Source organism: Buteo buteo, chromosome 16 (genome assembly GCF_964188355.1).
Source record: "Buteo buteo chromosome 16, bButBut1.hap1.1, whole genome shotgun sequence".
In the NCBI taxonomy this organism is placed as follows: domain Eukaryota; kingdom Metazoa; phylum Chordata; class Aves; order Accipitriformes; family Accipitridae; genus Buteo; species Buteo buteo.
Window position 1 is genome coordinate 19,545,097 of NC_134186.1, and position 21,768 is coordinate 19,566,864.

At 36.7% G+C, this 21,768-nt stretch overlaps 1 long non-coding RNA gene across 7 annotated transcripts in view; it reads left to right on the forward strand.

Annotated features, from left to right (window-relative positions):
- LOC142040336 (uncharacterized) overlaps positions 1-21,768 on the forward strand; it is a 348,847-nt gene that overhangs the window by 120,787 nt on the left and 206,292 nt on the right. For all 7 annotated transcript variants that reach the window (XR_012653175.1, XR_012653174.1, XR_012653176.1 and 4 more), the window contains exons 4-5: positions 2,935-3,098; positions 6,435-6,584. This is a non-coding gene — a long non-coding RNA (uncharacterized LOC142040336). The remainder of the gene's footprint in view (positions 1-2,934; positions 3,099-6,434; positions 6,585-21,768) is intronic.

Genomic DNA, 21,768 nt, shown 5'->3' on the forward strand with positions numbered 1-21,768 from the left:
CAGCAGGAGCAGGGAGGTGGTTGTTCCCCTGTACTCGGCCCTGGTGAGGCCGCACCTCAAGTCCTGTGTTCAGTTTTGGGCCCCTCACTACAGGAAAGACATTGAGTTGCTGGAGTGTGTTCAGAGAAGGGCAGCCAAGTTGGTGAGGGGGCTGGAGCACAAGTCTTATGAGGAGCGGCTGAGGGAGCTGGGGCTGTTTAGCCTGGAGAAGAGGAGGCTGAGGGGAGACCTTATCGCTCTCTGTAACTGCCTGAAGGGGGGTTGTAGCGAGGTGGGTGCTGGTCTCTTCTGTCAGGTGGCTGGAGATAGGATGAAAGGAAATGGCCTCAAGTTGCTGCAGGGGAGGTTTGGATTGGATATTAGGAAAAATTTGTTTCCTGAGAGGGTTGTCAGGCATTGGAACAGGCTGCCCAGGGAAGTGGTGGTGTCATCATCCCTGGAGGTGTTCAAAAAGCGCATAGACAAGGCCCTTCAGGACATGGTTTAGTGTGCATGGTGATGTTGGGTTGATGGTTGGACTTGATGATCTTAAAGGTCTTTTCCAACCTAAACGATTCTATGATTGTCTTGTCCTCTTGTTATGTGGGAAAAAAGACCGACTCTCACCTCACTACAACCTACTTTCAGGCAGTTACAGAGAGCAATAAGGTCTCCCCTCAGCGTCCTTTTCTCCAGACTAAAGAACCCCAGTTCCCTCAGCCGCTCCTCATAAGACTTTTGCTCCAGGCCCCTCACCAGCTTTGTTGCCCTTCTCTGGACATGCTCCAAGACCTCAATGTCTTTCCTGTAGTGGGGGGCCCAAAACTGAACACAAGTACTCAAGGTACGGCCTTACCAGTGCCGAATACAGGGGCACGATCCCTTCCCTAGTCCTGCTGGACACACTATTTCTAATACAGGCCAGGATGCCGTTGGCCTTCTTGGCCACCTGGGCACACTGCTGGCTCACATTCAGCCAGCTGTCCACCAACACCCCCAGGTCCTTTTCCTGTATATAGCTTCATCCCTAGATACATAGCTGCTTTGGGGAGAAGGAGCCTGACAAATGCAATCTTTTTAAGTGTTTCCTTTTCTGATTCTACAGCTGTAACTCATACTAAGAAGCTCAGTTAGAAATAAAAAAAATCTTGCTGTGTACTTTGCAATTGCCAGTAGTCTGAGAGTGAAGCTATTTAACTTAATCACAACAGGCCTGAGTATTTTAATTATGAGCGGTCAGCAGCTGAAAATAAAGCACGGAAAGCAGCAGTAGGGCAAACTCTAAATGCTTTAAGCTTAAATGGTAGAATTATTTAGAATCTCTTTTCCCCTGACTGAGGGTGTCAACCTTTTTAAAAATTGAACTGAAACTGGAATTTTGGGAGATCTGGGAGTAAGACACTGAAGATTACTGAATCAGAGATGAGTCCTGGGGCGATAAAAGGGAGCAATGTTTTCATTCTTTGTCCATGTCATGATTAATAGTAGAGAATATATAATCAAGTAAACTTCAGAAATTCCTGAGAAAAAGTAAAAAAAAAGGAATTGTTCTGAACATCTTTGTTAGATCCATGAAGTTCTACTCTATTTTTAAGTACCACTTTTATTGAGTATGCTAATATGTTTTAAATAACCCCTGGAACTCCTCAGTTAATTTGTCACTAAGAGTGGTCCTGGTTTCCATTTTGGGTGAGGCAGTTTGCCATTCTGACATCTATAATAGAGCCAGACATGAGGTGTTATTCTAAAATTATTCATCTCTCTTGAACGAAGTGATAGTGCTAAACTTAAGGGGACAATTTGGAATTTCTTGACAGTAGTATTAGAAGAAAACCACTTCCCTTGTTTTTTACTGCAGGTCTATTCTTTGCCATCTTACATGTTAGAGGTTCTTTGGAACATCAAACTATTTCTCACCTGATTCAATCTGACAAAGTTGAAATATCACTGCCCTGCCATCATCTAGGATCCGAACTGCATCACAGCAGAAGTTGAGTTTATAGGTATGCTAAGAAAAGCCTGCAGAAGATGGGTAGTAGCTCAGTACCGAGCAACAACAAGCATTTAAAATAACAGAAATTCAGCATCTCTTATTCCTTTGCACAGTTTAACCAGCTAACTTTACTATACTCTATCGATATATAAATTAGCTAAACAGAAATGTCTTTCAATGTTAAACCTAGCTGATTATGGCTAATTAAATGTCGTCCACGTTAGGGAAATTCTCTGGGAGCACAGAAAATACAAATTACTTGGTTCTTGTTGCGTTTATTACAGAAGAACCATAGGATTTTGGACAAAAATAAGAAGAAAACTCATGCTCATTCTTAATTTAGAAAGAGCAGTGCATTTTAAAATATGCTTATTCATGACAAAAGAAGACTAATGAAATTTAATTTGGTCCTATCTTAATTCTTATGGCTAGAAGATGTTGATTCATGAAATGTTTTGTGATTTAGAATAAGAAATCCTTCAAAACCTTACAGATGCCTCAGTCATATCCTAATGAAGAGAGTCTCTGGGTAGGTTTGAAATTTTCTTGGTTACTTAGACATTTACTGGTCATTCATTTTTATTAATATACTTAGTGCATAATGATCACAGGAAGGAAGCCTGGGCAGGCACTTGTGGATTTCTTCAGTTCAAGGATTTATCATTCAGACTTTGTCTTTGTCTCACCCTGTATGTATTATGATTACAACACTCCACTGCTTTTTGTTTGTTATTGTTAGTTAATGTTGTAAAACAGACTCCTGGGAAGAGAAGCTAGAGCAAGTGTCTTGTTAAAAATAGCTCTTGGGGCAATGAGGCCCCAAAAAATGAAAGAAAGGAGAAAGGAGGGAAAAAGCAGAAAAGACACATTCAGGACCAGTAATATAATCATAGTGTGAAGTGGAAATGAAACCTAGCATTTTAACTGAAGTTCCGTTTTGTTTTCTGTTTTCCTGCCTGCAGTTTTCATCTTTATCATCAAAACATCAAACATGCTCCTCTTCAGTCGCTCTGTGACTGTGATAGCCAAGGGATGGTGTCTTTTTAACCAAAAATAGCAAACTGGTTTTGATACATCATTGGAGCTGGAATAATTCATCAAAGAGTGAACCTGTTGGCCTCAAACAGTAAGTAGTCTGTGTGATTTGGTGACCATTCTATTCTGTACCTCATGAAGGTCAATAATACTGAATCATTTGTCTCTGAAAACGTATAAAGGACATGGAGTTCAGTATATAGACAATAGTACAAGCGGCAAGCATAATCATAACATAAAACCAAACGGCATAAAAAACGTTGTAACAGATTGTAACCTAGCTGCTGAAATATCAAAAGTTAATTGTAAGAAACCTTCTTGTGCCTCAGTTTACTCAGTATGCGGAACTTGGGAGATTAAGGAAATTAAGTCAGATGTAGTAGCTGTAAAGTATTGTGACTTTTAGATTTTGAATTAGTTTTTTCCTAAATAGACTAGCAGTAACTGTTCTCCACTGCAGTTGGGTAAATTAATGGATTCTCCCATGCAATAATTCAAAACAGCATAATCCCACCACCATCATTCATGAGTTAGTTTTGCACACTGAATTATTCAGATACAGTAGATGACAACCTCTCTCGACTGATGAAATACACTGTCATGTAGGAGTAGGCCCCATCAATTTATGAACTTACTGTGTGGGGTTATAATCCATATTTTGGATTTTCAAGATCTTTCTGCTCTCTGTAATACTTTATGCTGGGGGTTCCCTTAATCAGGAATTCCTTTTCTCATGTTCAGAGCAATAATAAATGTTTCAGTAGGACTAGACGAAGTGGATGGATTTGTTTGGAGCCAGATTTGATGATGGCACTCCAGATAATACAGTTTTCATCCACTTTTTCTTTGCTAAGACATTTCTAAGTAAATATGTTAAAACAGACTTTCTTCATAAGAAAAGCCTATTAAGATTAGAAAGCTGGAATTTTGAGGATGCTTTGTGTTTTGTTCTCTACCCCTTTCAAGATGTTGACGATAAGCTGTCTTAAGTCAACTGTCTACAATAAAATTCTGTCTTAATTTTAAGATTCATAGTGGTGTATACACATTATGAACCTGTGATTGTCAGATGTTATGTTAAAGCATTGAAGTAAGTTTAAATCTCATCTTCTAAAGTGACATTGGCAATGACCTTGTATCTCCTTGTCTTTCACTGAGACTCAGAACTCATCTGTAGCTGTGTAAAAGCTATGTGGTGGCATAATGGCTAACTTACAAAGTCATATGTGGTAAAGAGTCTAATTTTCATAAAATCTACAACAGTCAGCACTGTGGCATAGAGCTCTATTAAATCCCCTTGTTGGTGTCTCTGTTGGTGAGGTGGGTCAATGGGTGGCAAAAGGAAGAATCCTGCATATTTGCAGGATGTGAAGTTCTTGGCATGCAGTTGTTTCTGGTATTCACCTCGCGTTGCACTGCAGGAAAAATCATATAATACATATGGTTCAGCAGTAGGTGTAGGGAGCACAGGGTACTCGCCCACGATGCTGTGATTTAGATGAAGGTCTGCCATGTGGAAACAAAGATTCACAGGAAACATCTAATGCTCTTGAAATATATTTAGAACAATATTTGTGTCAACTAAAGTAATCTACTATTTTGAGTCCCCATTGAGCAAAATTGTTTATCCTAACATAAACCATTTGACTGATTAATTTTACAACTCCATTTACTGTTTCTTTCTTTGCATTTAACTCTGTTTCTTTGCCTCTCCTGGACAATCATAGGTTTCCCTGCCTATGAAATTCCAATATTAAATTTTTTGATGAAATGGGGAGAATTTTAAGGTTTTTGAGAGTAAAGCATAACATCACCTTAAATAGATGCTTCTGAAAAACAAATTACATACTTAGTTATTTTAACTGTAATTAATGACATATGTGCTTTTCACATTAGCTTATTATTTAGATTTCTAAGTAAAACAGCAAATTCTAGTCAGGAGTCAGTTTTATTCTTTTTGAGGGATGGATTTTGCTGTGTAAATCTTCCATTAGCTGTTATACAAACAAACCACGTGACATGCTTACGATATGCCATTATTGCCTGGTAAGTTCTTGCATTTCATATCTGTCAAGATTCCTACCTTCCTCTTCAGTTGGCAGCCTGCATTACAATTGCAATGCTTGAAGGAAAACTTTTCCATTTCTACCCTGGAGCCATAATTACATTTAGGCCTTGAGCCAGAGATAAGCCTGTGCTAGCATCACATGTGTATCTTGGAAACATAACATCAGAATAATGTTAACTGGGTTCATGTATTATATGTGATACAGGCAAACCCAGCAGCCTTGTTCTTTCCCAGAGCAAGTGATTATCTTTATCTGATTAATTCTCTAAAGAATTGCCAGATTCAAGAGCTATTTGATAACCAGTGAAAGGGTTGTTGATGACAGCAGTAAGTTACAAGCCCAAGTTTCCAATCCAAGAAAAGATGTTTAACATGTATAATTAAAATAAATGGGACAGTTCCTATGTTGTAAACGTGTTTGCTGGATTGAGGCTCAAAAGCTTAAGCAAATATTTTGAAAGGTGTGAATTTTACTCTGACTTGTATGATTTATATGGGGAAAAAGATTAATATTTAAATTTTTAATGGCCATATGAACTTAGTCATCATGTGCAGATATTATATATTCTGATTGTTCTTGATAGCAGCATAACAATATATGGCTACTTAAGCTGTAAAAAAGGGAAATTTCATTGCTTAAGCTTTATTTCTGTTTTTGTCAGAAAAAAATACTTCAGAGTCTATAGAGGTTGTAGTGAACCACACTGTGGTTACAAATGTCAATTATAGAGAATTTCTTCTCTAAGCACTTACAGAAGTAGCAAGACTGTATATGGACAGTTCTTACCAAATACTGCTTTTCCGTGTTAGTTGGAATAAGACTGATAGATGGACATAATAAAGTGAAGAGAAAACTGGTTTCTCCCATGCACTCACGAACTTTTCTGTCCATCAGAGCAGACAGAGGAAAAAAATAGTTCAGACCGATGTTATCTTGCCATCCCCAAAGTGAAAGGTGGCACATGAAAGAAAAAGATGGGCTGCATTCATAAAGCCTGCTCAGGTTTCTGGATACTAAATGAGGGGGAGATGGGAGAGGGAGAAGAATGGAAGGCAGAGAAATTTTATTTTAATTCTACCAAAAATAGATAAAATTTAGGCTGTTTGGTCTGAACTGTTTTCCATTAATGTAGGTGGAAGGCATAGGACTGGATGTATATCACAGCCTTCAGCTAGGAATTATGTGAAGTATCTGTTAGCATATTAACTAAAACTTGCAGGGTAAGAGAAGGCTAGTGATCTAACTTAAGCCTATCTATAAGTGCTTGTAAAACATGTGATTTTTCCCTTTCTTTGTTTCCCAGCTAATGTGATGATTGTTATCTGTTCTTAAAAATAAAATGTTTCCTTTGCCTTCAGTTTGCCCAGACCTGTGTTACAAGCAATGTCAGAACAACTGATTGAACCTGAAGTGTTCCATTCTGTCAAGCAGTGATTCCAAACGTGGTATGACTGTATTTTCTTGAGATGACTGGCCTTCTCATTTCTCTTCCTCAGGACAACCAAAAGGTAAGAAAGGCTATCTCCACATAGCTGCCCAACTGACGCGTGAAATTGGTAGTTTAGGGGTTGACAAAGGAGAAAATGACTTTCACTGTTAGCCAGGAAAGGTTTTTGTGTGTCTTAAGATATATATATGGAAGTACACAGTCAGACTCAGGATTGTAGAATGATGTTTAATATTGGGTGTTCACTGAAAGAAATGAAAACTAGAGAACATTCCTCCACTGTGCCCTAGAATACGTTTTTTGTATTTCCTGCTCCCTCTGAAGGGCTTTTCAAAGGAAAGAAGTAATTTGACACAAAGGAAAACTGGGATGAGAGAATTACTAGAGGAAAAAGGATGGATACACTAATGTTTTGATTTAAATCAGAAAATGAAATCCTAATTTATTTTCCAGTACTTAATTTTAAACCCAGTTATGATTTTTCTGGCAGAACAGCAGTGCCTTGAAAAATGTTGATTTAACAGACACGTATTTTATGTCAATTCATCAGTATTTGAAGGGAAACTGGACAGGTGAGCCAGCTGACATGAAACAAGGATGTCAAGCTGGTTGGCTGGGAGGTTCTATCATTATCCAGAACTCAGAGTTCCCTGACTAGCAGCTGTGCAGGCTGTCCTGTACTGCAAGTTGTCTTGTGTGCTGGCTACCTGTCTGGTAGGGGCTATGTGGCTGCCCAGTTGCACAGCAATGAGGCTTATCGAAGGGATAATTTTTTGTACCTAAAATTTTCTTTGTCTGAGGGATTCTTTTGAATACAAAACCAGTAGGCGCATGCTTAAAATGCAGTAAAATTAAATGTATTTTTAAAAGTTGATAGATGAAAGCCAAATAAAAATATAGGAACAGCATAAAAAATAACTATTTTTTTCAATTAGAAATATGTTCAGTGGGTATGATGAATTTTGCTTATTCTGGCATTGTGCTTTTCTGGTGTCACTAGACTTCTTGTGGCTAAGACCACAATATATTTATCTAGTAACTGGAGTTACTAGAAAAGACATTACACAAATGTATGACTAGTACCACTGAAACCAACACAATGAGTCATAATCTCACAACATCTGCACATATATTAGTGCTTCCTTGTGTTAGATTAGGGAATTAAAATTAAATAACAGGTGTAAGTGATACAGGAAAAAAAAATGATCCTAAACCTTGTAAGCTGAAAGCATATAGGGTGCATAGGAAAGTCTTTGAGAAAGAAACAGTATTTATGCTGTTCTTTTTACTGTATTATTTTGTCCCACTAAAAAAAAAATAATCCCATGGCTTGTAGTGAACATTTGGAAAAGGTAAACGTAGAATTCTTTCAATACAAGCTAAAATTTCCTAATATTACATTAAAAAAAATAGTTAAAATTGATTGTGCTTTTCTCTGCTTGGTTAAATTTTTGAATATATATGCCTGTGTTTTTGCATTAAAACGGAGATACGTGTGTGTGTGTGTATATATATACATATGCTCTTTCTGCTGGAATAGCTTTCAAAGAAAATTGTGCATGTTCTTGTTTAATATACAAATTAGATTCTATTTCCTTTCAATTTGAAGAAATTAGTGCTGCTCCAGTAGTCATAGAAACTGCAAATAAGAGCAGACTGTTGAATATAATGATCGGCAGAAATTCTGAATATTGAATACAGTTTTCTTAAGTTTCTACCCACGCAGGAAGCTAAAAGAACATTTCAGAAGAAAACGTTGTCAGCAATGTATCAAATATAGCAGCAGCAATTTGATTGTACTTAAGTCTTAATGGCAGCAATTGTTAGGACTTAAAAGGCTATTCTGCATTTGCTATCCACCCTCTCTGAAATGAATATTGAAACATGTTATTTGACATTAACAAAAATCCCTCTAATTTGTAACACACTGCCATTTATGCCTTACAAACCAAAGAAAGATAGAAGTTGTAAGTACTCTTCTACAGTTAGATGAAAACTTTTCTTAAGAGCATATGGCCTTATCGTAATATGTGAAGTATAAAAATTGTGTATTAAAATTCTATATTAAGTATCTACATAGACTCTAAAAATGTATTAGCTGTCTGTAAAATATGTAAACAAGAATATATCAAATTTGTACTTCTAAATACTTCAACTACAGACACCGATGAAGTAATTGCATATGAAATTAGTAATCATATGATTGTGTGGAATTACCTGATCTGATTTGCATGCTTGACTGTGAAGATTTATGCATATGAATCAAGCTTAATAAATAATTCATACCTTATCCTATAGCTAACTAATTTAACACCTTTTTTTTTTTTTTGCACTTTGTGTAGGAATGCAGTATTTTCTTGAAATTAGCAGTCTTTCAATAATAATTATCAATATCTAGGAATAAGTTCTGGTTTGCAAACTTTTCAGTGCATACTAACTATTACTTGTTTAATATTTGATAGTGTTGATTAGTTCTAATTGGTCACACAAACCTCCTTCTTCTGTTTTTCTCACCTGATTAAAATAACGCTTGGATGTAGAGTACTGGTGTGAGTACATGCTTTAAAAACAGGTTTTCTGCATATATTTAATATGCTCCCCTTGCCTCTAAATCACAGCCTTTCATGTCCTAGAGAGTAAAAATAATTGATAATGGGGAGGTGAACTAAAGATCAGCAGCTTGGTTATTGGCCATAGCAAATACCTACAGTGAAAATTAGTACTGGAAAAATGTTTTCATGGGTTTAACAGTAGAATTTGGCTTCAGGTAAATAATTAGATACCAGTAAGGTTCACAGTATTGTAGGGGACCTACTGCTATAAATTGGGAAATTACTGGCATCTAATGATATTGCAGAAACAGTAGCAAGTTTATTAATAGGGTATAGGGTTGACTACTGGGACTTGTCAGTAAAAGAGAAAGCTAAATGAGGCATTTCACTAGCAAAGTGAAGGAAAGTGTGTGAAAGGCCTTTCCACGTCTATATTTGCTACACCCTTCAGAACCTTGGGGCAAAATGAAAAAAATACTAAATATTGTAAAGGAATACATATCTATTCCAGAAGGCTTGAAATGTAAAACTCGGCAGCCTTTTGAGAAACTCCTTGTAGTATGGTACAGAGTCCTTAAACTTTTGACAGCAGTTGCAGGAGTTTGGATTACTATCTGGATTATTTATAAGATTTTCATAACCAGGAAATATGTCAAAACAGAATTTGGTGACAGGCAAGTAAGTAGCAGGATGTTAATTTCTCCCTTACTTTGATATTCCATGAAATGAGAACTGTATAATCTTTTAATCTTGGAATTCTCTACTTATTTCAGAGGTTATCTAGCTAGAAGAAATGTGTTCCTGATAATCTTTTTAAACTCATCCAGAACACAGTCATCTTTTCATGGGCTGAGACTCTCCTCATGGATTAAAACTCTTAGTATCACAAACTAGGGCTAATTCTGTACCAACAAGATAGTGTGTCAAGCATACTTGAATTTCCCAGTGTAAATGCAGCCAGGAGTCAGCTGCTTCTAATGGTCTGCAATTTGTCAATGCTGTTAAATTGGGGTTTGACTCCTGTTTATGCTGATCTGGGAGCAGAGTTCAATCTGAACAACTGAAAGTATGCTGGACGTTTATTGACAAAAGTAGTCTCTAGCACTGAGTACCTCTCTAGTACCTGCTTTCCTGGCTTGCAAAAAGGGATGCATAGACCTCAGTGTCCTTTAGAGGGCTTGGATGGGATGACTTTGTAGTACTTTGGGTCTGGAATAGGTTGGGATATGCCAAAAAGGATATGTATCCCCACAAGCTATAGATATTTCTTTTTTAGAAAACAGCTGATATAGTTGCAATAATTTCCCTGATTAACAATGAAAAAAACCCCATAAAATGTTGTCAGTATAGAATTTCTCTGGCAAGAGAGGGATCAGTCTTTACTGGGAGAGATATTTCAAGTGAAATCAACATTCAAACAAAATCAACATTCTCTTAATGGAATGTATGTTAGCTTTCTAGAGGAATACGGATTTTTGAAAAAAAATTATAAGCAAGTTTCGAAATAACTTTCTAATCTCAAAGAAGAGGTGAAGGAATAATCCCAGCAAAATCTTCAGTTTTGCTGTTGCAGTTCAAATAGTGAAGAGACTAAAGAGCTTTTTATTGTGTATCAGAGGATTGACAGCTTGGTGTTCAGTCAGAGCTCCAAGTTCCAATCTAAGATTAATAAACATTCAAATGCTCAGTCTTAAATAGAAGACTTGTAAGAATCCAATCCTTAGTTTATGTAATTGAATGTTTGTTTGAAATGACTAGTGTATTCCAATTTAGTAAGTTGTCATGTTGTAAAAGTTGTCAAATTCAGACCACTTACAGGCTGTTGCAATTGGAACATATTTCAGGAAACTACAAGTTACATACACATGATCTTTTTGAGACAAAGAACCATTCTGAATATCAAGTGAAAAAAAGTAGGTCATAAAGATGCAAACTGCCAGTTGTTTATGACATACAATATTTTCAAAACAGTGGGTGCTCACAGCTGTGGCCTCACATATTTCTCTTCTCCAATACTATAGGTCACTACTTTATATTACATACAAAAAATGGGACTTAGCATTCACTGATAGTCTAAAACTACAAATGGCTTTCCAAATGCTACACTAAGTCACACCAGTTCTCTGTGTGACTGTGTGTAAACATTTGTTTATTATTATCTCATTTGTGCAAGTAGGAAGGTTCAGTCACTCTTCGAGAGAGGAAAAAAAGAGAATGACTTGGCCAAAATCACAGTGAGAGCTAGGTTAGTGGACAGTAGGACAGAATGCCAATTTTCAATGCACTTTTTCTAGGATGATGGTCAGAGCTATATAAAATTGGGATGTCTTTTACATTAAGAAAATCTTATGCATAACATAGAAATTTAATTTACATTTTACATTTTCTTTAAAATAAAATATCTGATGCAAAGTCATCCAGTACTAGATGTTTTTTTGCTTTTGAGTATGAATAGATCTACTTGTGAAGAAAGATGTCATGTATATTGAAAATATCTCCAAGCATTTTGTTGTCATAGCTGTTTAGCTTGAAAACAGGCATTTCGTTAACAGATTTTTATCAGCTCTCTAGGCTGCAGTCAGGAAGTTCAGCAGAATGCAACTGACAGTTATAGGTACTTTTTCTTGAGGGAATGTATTCTACCTGTGGGCTTCATTTCAAGGTGTCATTTAAGAAATTTGTTTAAATTTATGAAATGTTTTAATAGTTTGAGTCCTGGTGTCCACTGAAATTGCACTCTTTCCTATGATATAGTGGAAGGATGAAATATTTTAAGTATGGAGCATACATAGCACAAGCAGATTTGTAAAAATACTACAATGTTAAGAATATCGTAGTGAAATGTTTTGTTGTTTGGGATTCCCATAGAACAAGAGTTCTAACTACTTCCTTTAGTTTAAGAGGGAGGAAATACTTTCAATCTTCTCAGCTTTCCCAGTTCAGTAAAGTGTGTTCTTTCTTTAAATTTTTGAGGGGTTTTATTTGAATTTTTATGAACCCCCCCCAAAGCTTCTGTGAGCTTGTCATGAAGGTTTTATTCTTAATGCAAGTCTAATACTTTATTTATGTTGCCTTATTATAAAGCTACTTGAGGAACAAGATGTACATACATTCAGTGACAGTCTGGCTTGTTTATTTTGAATTTGTATCTTGAAAGGGAGGGTGAAGGGTGAAAAAGCAATTTGCAGTCCTTTTCACTAAGAAAATACTGCAGAGAAATTATTCCACTGCAATCTACTGCTCATGAAGGGAAGCAGCTTAGAGAAATCTTTACAACCAAGGGAATCTTAAACCCAGTGAAGCAGGAGGCTATGAAATCATCCCTAGGTTAGAAAGGGAGGCTTATAAGATTGGAATTTTAGTTAAACAAGTTTACTGTAAGTTAGCAGTTGAATAATTTTTCTGAGTTTATGCATTTTGGATGAAGAATGTAAAAATTCCCAGTGACATAACGGCTGATACTGTAGATTTGGTTTTTTCTGTGTTCCCATTTTGCATTTTTAGAATTCCATTGGGACCTGCTGCTCTTGCTGATCAATACCCAAAACATCTGGGTAATATCAGTTCTGCCCCAAGAGATCTGCAGAACTGATTTTTGGCCTAAAATATAGATATCTCTCTAGCATGTTTCATGCTTAATGTGTGACATTACTGTAGCCCTTATAGTCAGAGGTATGAAAATGATATTGCTATCAGAAAGAATACTAAAAATGGGATTGAGTAGATTGACACTTGTCTAAGGACATCTGTTGTAGCTGTGTCAGACCAGATTAGGCTGTGCAGAATAGAGAAGTGATGATCAGTTGAATTAGTTATCCTCCCTCTATTTTATAGAAAGGCTTAGGGCTGGAGGGGAACTGTAATACAACTGTGAAATGCAGAAATATTCTGGTTATGAATTGTCCAGTTAAAATTTAGATGGATAACATTTCCAGTAAAAGCTTTTTCTTCCCCTTCCAGTACCATCAAACCTATAAAGACCTTTCAGACATGTTCCAAACACAAACCAAGTTATATTTAGTCTGGACCATTTCAGTCATCTGATTTACAGTTTGGCTTCAGAAACAGCTGCATCACTGCAGCTAAGAGGAGGGAACTGAAATGCAATGGGAGGAATGAGGGCTCAGGCACAGGAATATCAGGGGCTTCTTACCCAAACTCTAGGCACTGGAATCAATGTCTCAAGACATCACAGCTGTCATGTTTTGTAAGTGACTTGATTTCGCAGTACATCTGTTTTTCTTAATATATGTAAGTGGGGTGGGGTGAGGATCCTGACCCATATCCTGCCCTCTTTCCTACAGAGATTGATCTCTTTAGAGAAGGACTTTCTTTCACTGTGTGCTTAGAACAAATTGCGAGCTCAGTCTTCTTTGGAGCCTCTGTGAATTTTAACAGATCAAGAACGTTTATCTCGGATGATAGATATTTGGGAAATGTTAAACATAATTTTAATAAACCTGCTTATATAACTATGTTGTGGTAGCTTTTTCCTTAAAGGAAAACCCTTTATTTAAATTCCAAATTTATGGGGAAATCTTTCATAACTGCCTAATCACACCTCCAGTTGATTTCTGCTGCCATTTTCAACGTCTGTTATTGTCACACCTATTCTTAGAAAATGACACAGCGAATATAAGCTTGTTTTAACAAATAGTGTTTCTGTTGATATCTTTATTCCATATTTTTTGGTTTTGCAAAAACATGCCACCAATGTTTTAGGAAATGTTAGGTTCCTTGTTTCAAAATCTTCTGTCTACTTCACTCCAGAAATGTTTGTAAGGGAACCAACACAGCTACCTATGTGCTCTATAGAGAGACCATTTGAGTTCTGTTAGTTTGGGCATAATTTGTTAGAAACAAAGCTAGTTTTCTGCCTGTCTTTCCTTGATCTCTAAGGAAAAAATGATGTATGCAGAGAAGCATTTCCAATTATAAATTATTCCAGGTTTTCAACTGACTGGTTTAAGGCTTCATATTCTGTTGTGATTCAAAGATGAGAGGATTAGGTTAGAAAAACCTTTCTTTTAACGTCAGGTAAGCAGATAAGCAGTACAGTAAAGTAGGATGGTTACTGCAACTTAAGTGGGATTTTGCATGTGGTGAAATAATTTTTTGACAGTTAACTCTGAATTTGAGACACAGGTCAGAGAAATAGTGGCAAAAATATTAAGCTTTTTCTATCTACTTTCTTGTCAGTGAAGAAGGTATTCCTTATCATAGTTGGAAAAAAAGTTTTCCTTCACAAATTTAGGCATTTGAAATTGAACATGAATTTTGAATAAACAAACATGCAAATGCTTAATCTTAAATAGAAGACTTACTTGTGAGAATCCAATCCTTAGCTTACGTAACTGAATGTTTGTTTGAAATGACTAGTGTGTTCCAACCTGTAAGATGCGCTTTGCTGTGCTAAATAAAACAAGCAATGAAATAAGATGAGATAATGCAGGACCACTGGTAAATGAAAGCAGACAAAAATATTTTTCATATGTTGTGAATATTTTCAAGATGCTAAATATTTTTTATACTACATCAGGCTGATATTTTCAACATGTGAGTGAGAGGGTATAGCCAGAATATGGTGCAATGGGGATTTGAACTCCATAGTTCAAGGGGGATTGCTCTAAGGTAGCCCAGGACTTTTAAAATACTTTTTTTCCTGACTATCCTGAGGGAAGCAGAGGGACAAGGGGAAAGATAGGGCCTGACATATTCATGCTAGTGCTGAGGGATGGAATGGGAGGGTAACTTTTACTGGTGGAAGAAGTCTTTTCTTTCAATCCCATCTTCTTGATGAGCTCCTGTTTCACTCATAGCTTTTCCCTCCCTGGCAGCAAAGGCAAGAGCGGGGAGAGATCCAGCTAGGGCTGTGGTGGAGGGGGCTTGGGCCCTGGGCCCTTAGTGGTGTGTTGCTCCCATCACTCCATAGCACCAGGCCAGAACCTGCTTTGTCCGCCCCTAGAATGAGCCTTGGTTGTACCAACCAGGTGCTTTTCTCCCCACTCCTGCAGATAGGTATCTTTCTATATGACCACACATGGGTTATTCACTGACTTTTATCTTTAGTAAATTGAAAAAAAAAAATTTCTTAAAAAGCAGCACAATCCAGTATTTTCTGACAAATAAAACCAACCGTCTCATTAAATGGTTCCTGAGTGGCATGGACATGACATTATGTGAAAAGTGGGACCACGTGGAAACCAAAGCTAAAGGGAGAAAAGGGACTGCTTGTCAGATCTCAGATGAGTGGTATTTGGCCCTGAGCTTATATGACTGTATTTTTAAAAAGGCAGGACAGATTAGAAATGTTAGATTTAAAGCTTTAAATATATGCTTAGCTATCTTCATGATATCAGTATAGCCTTCTTTCTATTTCCTTATGAATTACATGAGTAATCAACATAGGACCTATTTCTAATACCATACTGAAGTTTTATTTCACAAGTTTGCTGTTGACCATAGACAGTTTGTGAGCAGAAGAAAGTTCAGTGTTTTAGCAATATCTTAAATCTTAAGTTTAAATCTACATATTTGTGTTGTGGATGCAGCATGTTAGTTTTGTGAAATCTGCATAAAACTGGTGTAACAGAGTGACAGTCAGGCCTATTAACATCAGCCAGAGATTTAATCTTTTCTTTTACATAGATTTTCATATGGAGAGGTCTAGGTTTTCACACTACTCTTTTCTCTAAATTTTGGGACAAATCACAGTAAGAAATGTATTCACTCGTTTCAGTCAAAAGGATTCAGTAAGAGATCCATTAATTTATTTTCTGAATCCCACTATTTCATACTAACCCTAACCATCTAACAAAAATGTAACATTGCCTTAGAGTTAAAGCTATTGGTACATAAATGAGAAAGGTGAAAAAGAACTGTATGTTTTCTTGCCACATAGCCTTGTTTGAACTTCGTTGTCTTGTGGTACCACACCTAGTTTATCATGTACATTGGTATAAACTAAATCTGCAGCCAGGAGAAACTTACATAGTCATCAGCAATAATTTGCAGAATTGCCTGAAAATGAGCTTTCTTAGGAGTTTGCTTTAATTTGGTCATTTGCATGAAGCAGTTTCAACAATGCTTGCATTAAGGAAGTGGTATTTATCTCCCATCCTGTTCTGGACAGATTATTGTGCAGTTTGACTAATTTTGTAATTCATGTCTCTCACACCCATCTTGTGTGAAGATCAGCAAATATTCTTTAGGAATAACTCAGATGTGATAAGAGCCAACAAAGCTGAAAAGGATAGACTGTGAAATAGCAATGTAATAAGTACGCTTAATTTTCAACAATTGCTTATAATCCTGTGGCATTCCATAAATACTAAGAGCTGATTACGAGTTTGTCACTTACTGTTTTGGATTCTAATTAATGTAAGCCAATATATTCAGTGTGCTAACCTAAAGGATAATATGAACAAGAACTGAAATACTCTCTATAGCTGCGGGGATAAGAACTGCCACCCTCCCCAGTCTTCTAGTAGTTTGCAAGATTTCCAGAGGCTGTAGGATAAAGCCAAACCTCCATAGATGTTCTTCATGGAGGCTGTCTATGAAGAGACTAAACCAATTGAATTGGACTGTTTCCAATATGTTGAAGGAAATGAGATATTAAGGAGGACTCAAATGGTGGAAGTGACTCTATGACCATGAAAAAATAAGGTAACAAAACCAGAGTGAATACATGGCAACTCTCACCCCTTGAAAAGTTCTTTTTGTAGTACATTAGGGCAGTAGTACACTTCCTGGAGAAAAGGTGCATGTCAGGCTGAAAATGAACAATGTGGACCTGCATTGTAAAGAGAGTGATTCCTTGACGTGCTGTAGAGGTGATCGGAATGTTTCCTGTGAATTTTTTTTTCTCCTTTGCCAGTGGCCTTTTCATGAAAAATGTTAATATTTAACGTTTTAACCATTTTCTTTTTTTCAAGTAATATTAGTTGAAAATTCATAGTCATTACCTCAACAGTGAGGGATGTTCTATGATTCAGTGCCAGTCAAAGCTTTTTTAAAATGTGATTTCTGACTTTAAAGTAATAATTCAAGACATAATTATAATATCAATTTTCATATAAACACAAAATAATTTGATTACAGTGGCAATGTTTCAAAACATGTCTTTTTGTGAAAATTGTTTCTTTTGAAAATAAACTTTTCTTTTTCATTCAAGTGAAGCAATTTCAACAATACCTTTGTTAAGGAAGACTCCCCTCCATTTTATTTTGAAAAGAAACATTTCTTTTGAAAAGCCAATGGGTGACTGAGAACTGGCACAGGTTTCCCAGAGAGGTTGTAGAGTCTCTATCTTTGGAGATATTAAAAAGCTGTCTGAACATGGTCCTGGCAACCTTTTCTAGGTGAACCTGCTTGAGCAAGTGGGTGACAAGATGACAGCCAGAGGTCACTCTCTACCTCAGCCATTCAGTAATGCTGTGAAAAGTCAATTAATTGGTCAGCATTGTTTCAGAGTACTCAAAGCAACAATGCTTAAGTACATGCTGATCCTGTAGTATAGTTCTCTCTGCTTTTCACAGGCCACTTAAAGTTTGGTTTTCTTCTTCTTTCATTTGTTCATCTCTTTTTGTCTCCATTTTTTCTGTGTGCACATCATTTTCATTTCATTTCTGTTTCCTATTTTTCTTTTTTGTTTGTTTTTATTGAAATGTATCTTCTCTCTTGTTCTGAATGCAGTAAGTCTGTCTTGTGGGTCTCCTCTGATAAAGAATTTAAAAGCTTCCTGCTGTGAAAAACCAGTCCCATCCTTGCAAATTTCATTCTTGACTGTGAAGAGCTTCAGGGTTTGTTGCTTTGGGAAATAAGGTCTATCCCAAGCTCATTGAAAATTAGTGACAAAGTTTAATGACTTCAGATGCAGGATGAATCCATCACAAAAGGCAGAGAGAGAGTGATACAGTGTAGCTATCTCACTCCAAAAAGCAAAATTTGATTTAGCATAAATCCCTCTTCCCCCCCCCCCCCCCCCCCCTTATTTTTTTTTCTTCCAGGACATCCTTAAAATTAGAAAAAAAGAAACACATAGTGGTCAACTTCCCAGAAAGCCTAACAAAGCTTGCTATTGAATAATTAATGAAAATGACTGGTGTCAAAGCTTGTAAAAATTATTAGCCTCCATTCCAGGCTTGGTATACCTTCAAATAATTGAAAATAATATCAGACTTTGCAACTATAGTTTAATTATACTATTAATATTACCATAGCTTTACTACTTTATCAGTATAGACTTGTTGGTCTTAGAAGTAAAATTAATTTGTTTATGCTTTCCTTCTGATTCTATTTGTTTCAATAAATTGCAAAATGTGAGCCTAATCAACCATCAGGCAGTCAGCTCAACTGCATTTAATTTCTTCAGTAGAGCAAGCACCCTATGATATCTGATGGACCAAAATAGACATTTTATTAGTTTACATTCTGGATGCACACACGATTAATAGTTATAAACTCGGTATAGTGTGAAATGTCTAACAAAAAGTGTTGTTTCCCAAAGAATATTGGAAGAAGCAGTATAATATACTTGCAAATTTATTCCAAGAACTGGATTTTTTTGTGTACTGTAAAAGGATGAAGAGTTGGAAGAGAAAGCTGTAAGAATTGTTCCATATTTACTTCCCTTTACCATTTACATGGCTAATATGACAACAGAACATACTCAGATATGAAGAATATGCCTTGAAAATTATATAAATGCAACCAAGATATGGCAAAACATACCTTTGTGAAACAAGATTCTGTTTATTTTCCTCAAACTGCTCTGCATACTGGCACAACATGATGTTAGAGATTATTTGTTCTAGAAAATTTCTGTAGTAGTTTCTGCAATGAAATCTATGCAAAACACTTATTATTGTAGGACAGATATATCAGATAATTTAGTGTGCTGATCTTTATAGGTTTTAATCATTTTACAGGCATCTGCCTATTCTAACTTTTAGAAGTTTACATAGACTGTTATGACATTTAGGTAGCTAATGATCACAATACAATCCAGTGCTGCTTTTAATGAAGAATTCTTTCATTATTCCAATTTCCTTACTTTATGCCATTTTAGGATCTTTAGTGACTCATTGTTTCCTGCAGAAAAGCACTGAATCACGTTTATACTATCCAGAAATAGACCCTCTGAGGTCACTCTAAGCAGCCAATAGATTTGTCAGCACTAAGTACTTAGAAAAGCAAGACCTTTCAAATAAGGGTTCAGACTCTGCTGTAACTCTTCATTCTTGAGCCTAGCAACTCTTAAGAAGTTTTAAACAGCAAATACCCTTTAGCAATATGCAATCTACAGGTTAGGCAAAGAAAAACAGGATGGGTTGAAGTTTGTTTCATTCAGTCTTGCTGTGGCGGGACTGGATTCTTTGGAGCGTTTTGTTTATATTGTGTTACCTTTGGAGGTAGTCAGCTTCCCTCTGCTTGTGAGTCACTTCTCTACGTGGCTGCCATCTCTATATAGGGGCAAAGTTGGATAAAGAGCAGATACTCTGGCTTTGAGACTGATAGGAAATGGGTTGATAAGAACTTTCTCTAAATTTTTGCCTCAGTATTTAAGACTTATGTGCACATGAATGCACCTTAGCTTTCAGAGAATATATAAATGTAGACTCTGTCAATTAGTCCGTGATAACTATGTACATATATACTCTGACCTCTGGGTAAATGCAACGTCACTATCACTGTGGTTGAGCTGCTTCACATTTTCTGTGGTACTAGAATATGAACACAGACTGTTACTGTCAAGTTGTTGATGTGCTGTCAATTGACATCCTAGCTTTCCCTAGGGGATCAAGGACAATGTATGTTTGGAACCTGTGCCCCTACTGATACTAGGTTAAAAGCAGTTGAGAGCTGCTTTAACTTTGTCTGGGGCTGGTCTATACACCATCAGTGACCTGCTGTCAAAGACTTTCTGATCTCAGCTGGTGCTGAGTAGCCCTTGGCTACAGGAGAGAATCTTCTGAATTTCCAAACCTGAAGGACGTATAGCTCTTTTGGCATTACTGTTTTAAAACTCTTTGTTTGTTTACTTAGCAGACTGAGACAATCCAGTGTAGTTTCTACAGATGACTGCTCAATGAAATGAAAAATAACAAGTTGTGGGGCATTTGAGAGCCTTACATTGGTATGACAGTGTTTGCCACTGACTCATCTTCTCCAGAAGGTTTGTTAGCTGAGTCCTGTTTCTGACTTCGAGGACACATTCATTTTATTTGTTTACAGTTGTAGCTTGTTAATGGACCAAATTTTGTCCCTGTTCAAATTAGCGAGAGTTTTGCCATTAGCTTAAAAGTATCAGGATTTGGTGCTGTGCAAATTATACAGTAACTCTGAAGCTTTGTGTGTGGTGGGGGTGGGAAGAGGGAGAGTGAAGTCTCTTGCATAACAAAAATTTGGTAGCTTTAAAAATATCAGAGCAAAGAAGTACCGTGTGTACTTGTCTTTACTCTTCTGATTCTCCAAAGAGGCAGAGTGAATCCTTCAACAGTCACCCTAGTGCAGACACATATACCCAATACAACCTTCATTGTCATCTTCCAAAGCTGAATCTTAAACAACTGTTAAGACTTGTACAGTTCTTGGTAGAATTCCAGTCAATTGCAGCAAAGTGGTTTCTTTCTTTTTTCTTCTTATTTATTTAAATATCAATCTCTCTGCATTGTTCTCTGTCATGGGTCTGGAAGGTTCGAATTGGGTAAAGTAGCAATGAACAACATGTACTGTATTTATTTTAACCTAATAGTTTTACTGTGTGACAGAACTTGTCATCATAATTTCTAAAGTTTGTGCAACCAGTTGTAGTAGTACATATGTATCTGTGTGCATGTACATATATATTCTTAGACCCAGGCTGGCACTTTATGCATAAAAAAATTATTTTTCTCTTACCCATGTGGTTATTTGACAGATTATTTATGTATGTTTAGACTGAAAACAGTAAGTAGAGTGTATGTCTTCTCTTGCCTTTATAAAGTGCCTACATGAAAGATACTATAAAGGATGATGTTTGTGCTTTGCAAGATGCAGTATAAAGTAAATCCTTAACTGTCTTTGTAGATCCACTTTTTTTTTAATGTTTTTACAAAACTGCAGCATCATCTATTGTGTGCACATCCAGAGAATTAAGACAAAAATAACCTCTTAATTACACTTTCACTGAATCTTTTACAGTGTATTTATAAACTGCAGGTGGATAAGGTGTCTCTGTATCTTCTGTTCTCTGCATAAAAGCTGGTAGAAATGTCCTGCATGGTTAGCCACTCCAGCACTGCATTTACACTGTAATTTATTTTCAGCTGAGAGAAGGTAGATGATTGTCCTGGTTATGGCTGAGATAGAGTTAATTTTCTTTCTAGTAGCTGGTATAGTGTTATGGTTTGGGTTCAGTATGAGAAGAATGTTGGTAACACACTGATGTTTTCAGTTGTTGCTAAGTAGTGTTTAGACTAAGTCAAGGATTTTTCAGCTTCTCATGTCCAGCCAGCAAGAAGGCTGGAGGGGCACAAGAAGTTGGGAGGGGACACAGCCAGGGCAGCTGACCAAACTGGCCAAAGGGGTATTCCATACCATGTGATGTCATGCCCAGTATATAAACTGGGGGGAGTCGGGCAGGGAGGGATCACTGCTTGGGAACTAACTGGGCATCGGTCAGTGGGTGGTGACCAATTGCATTGTGCA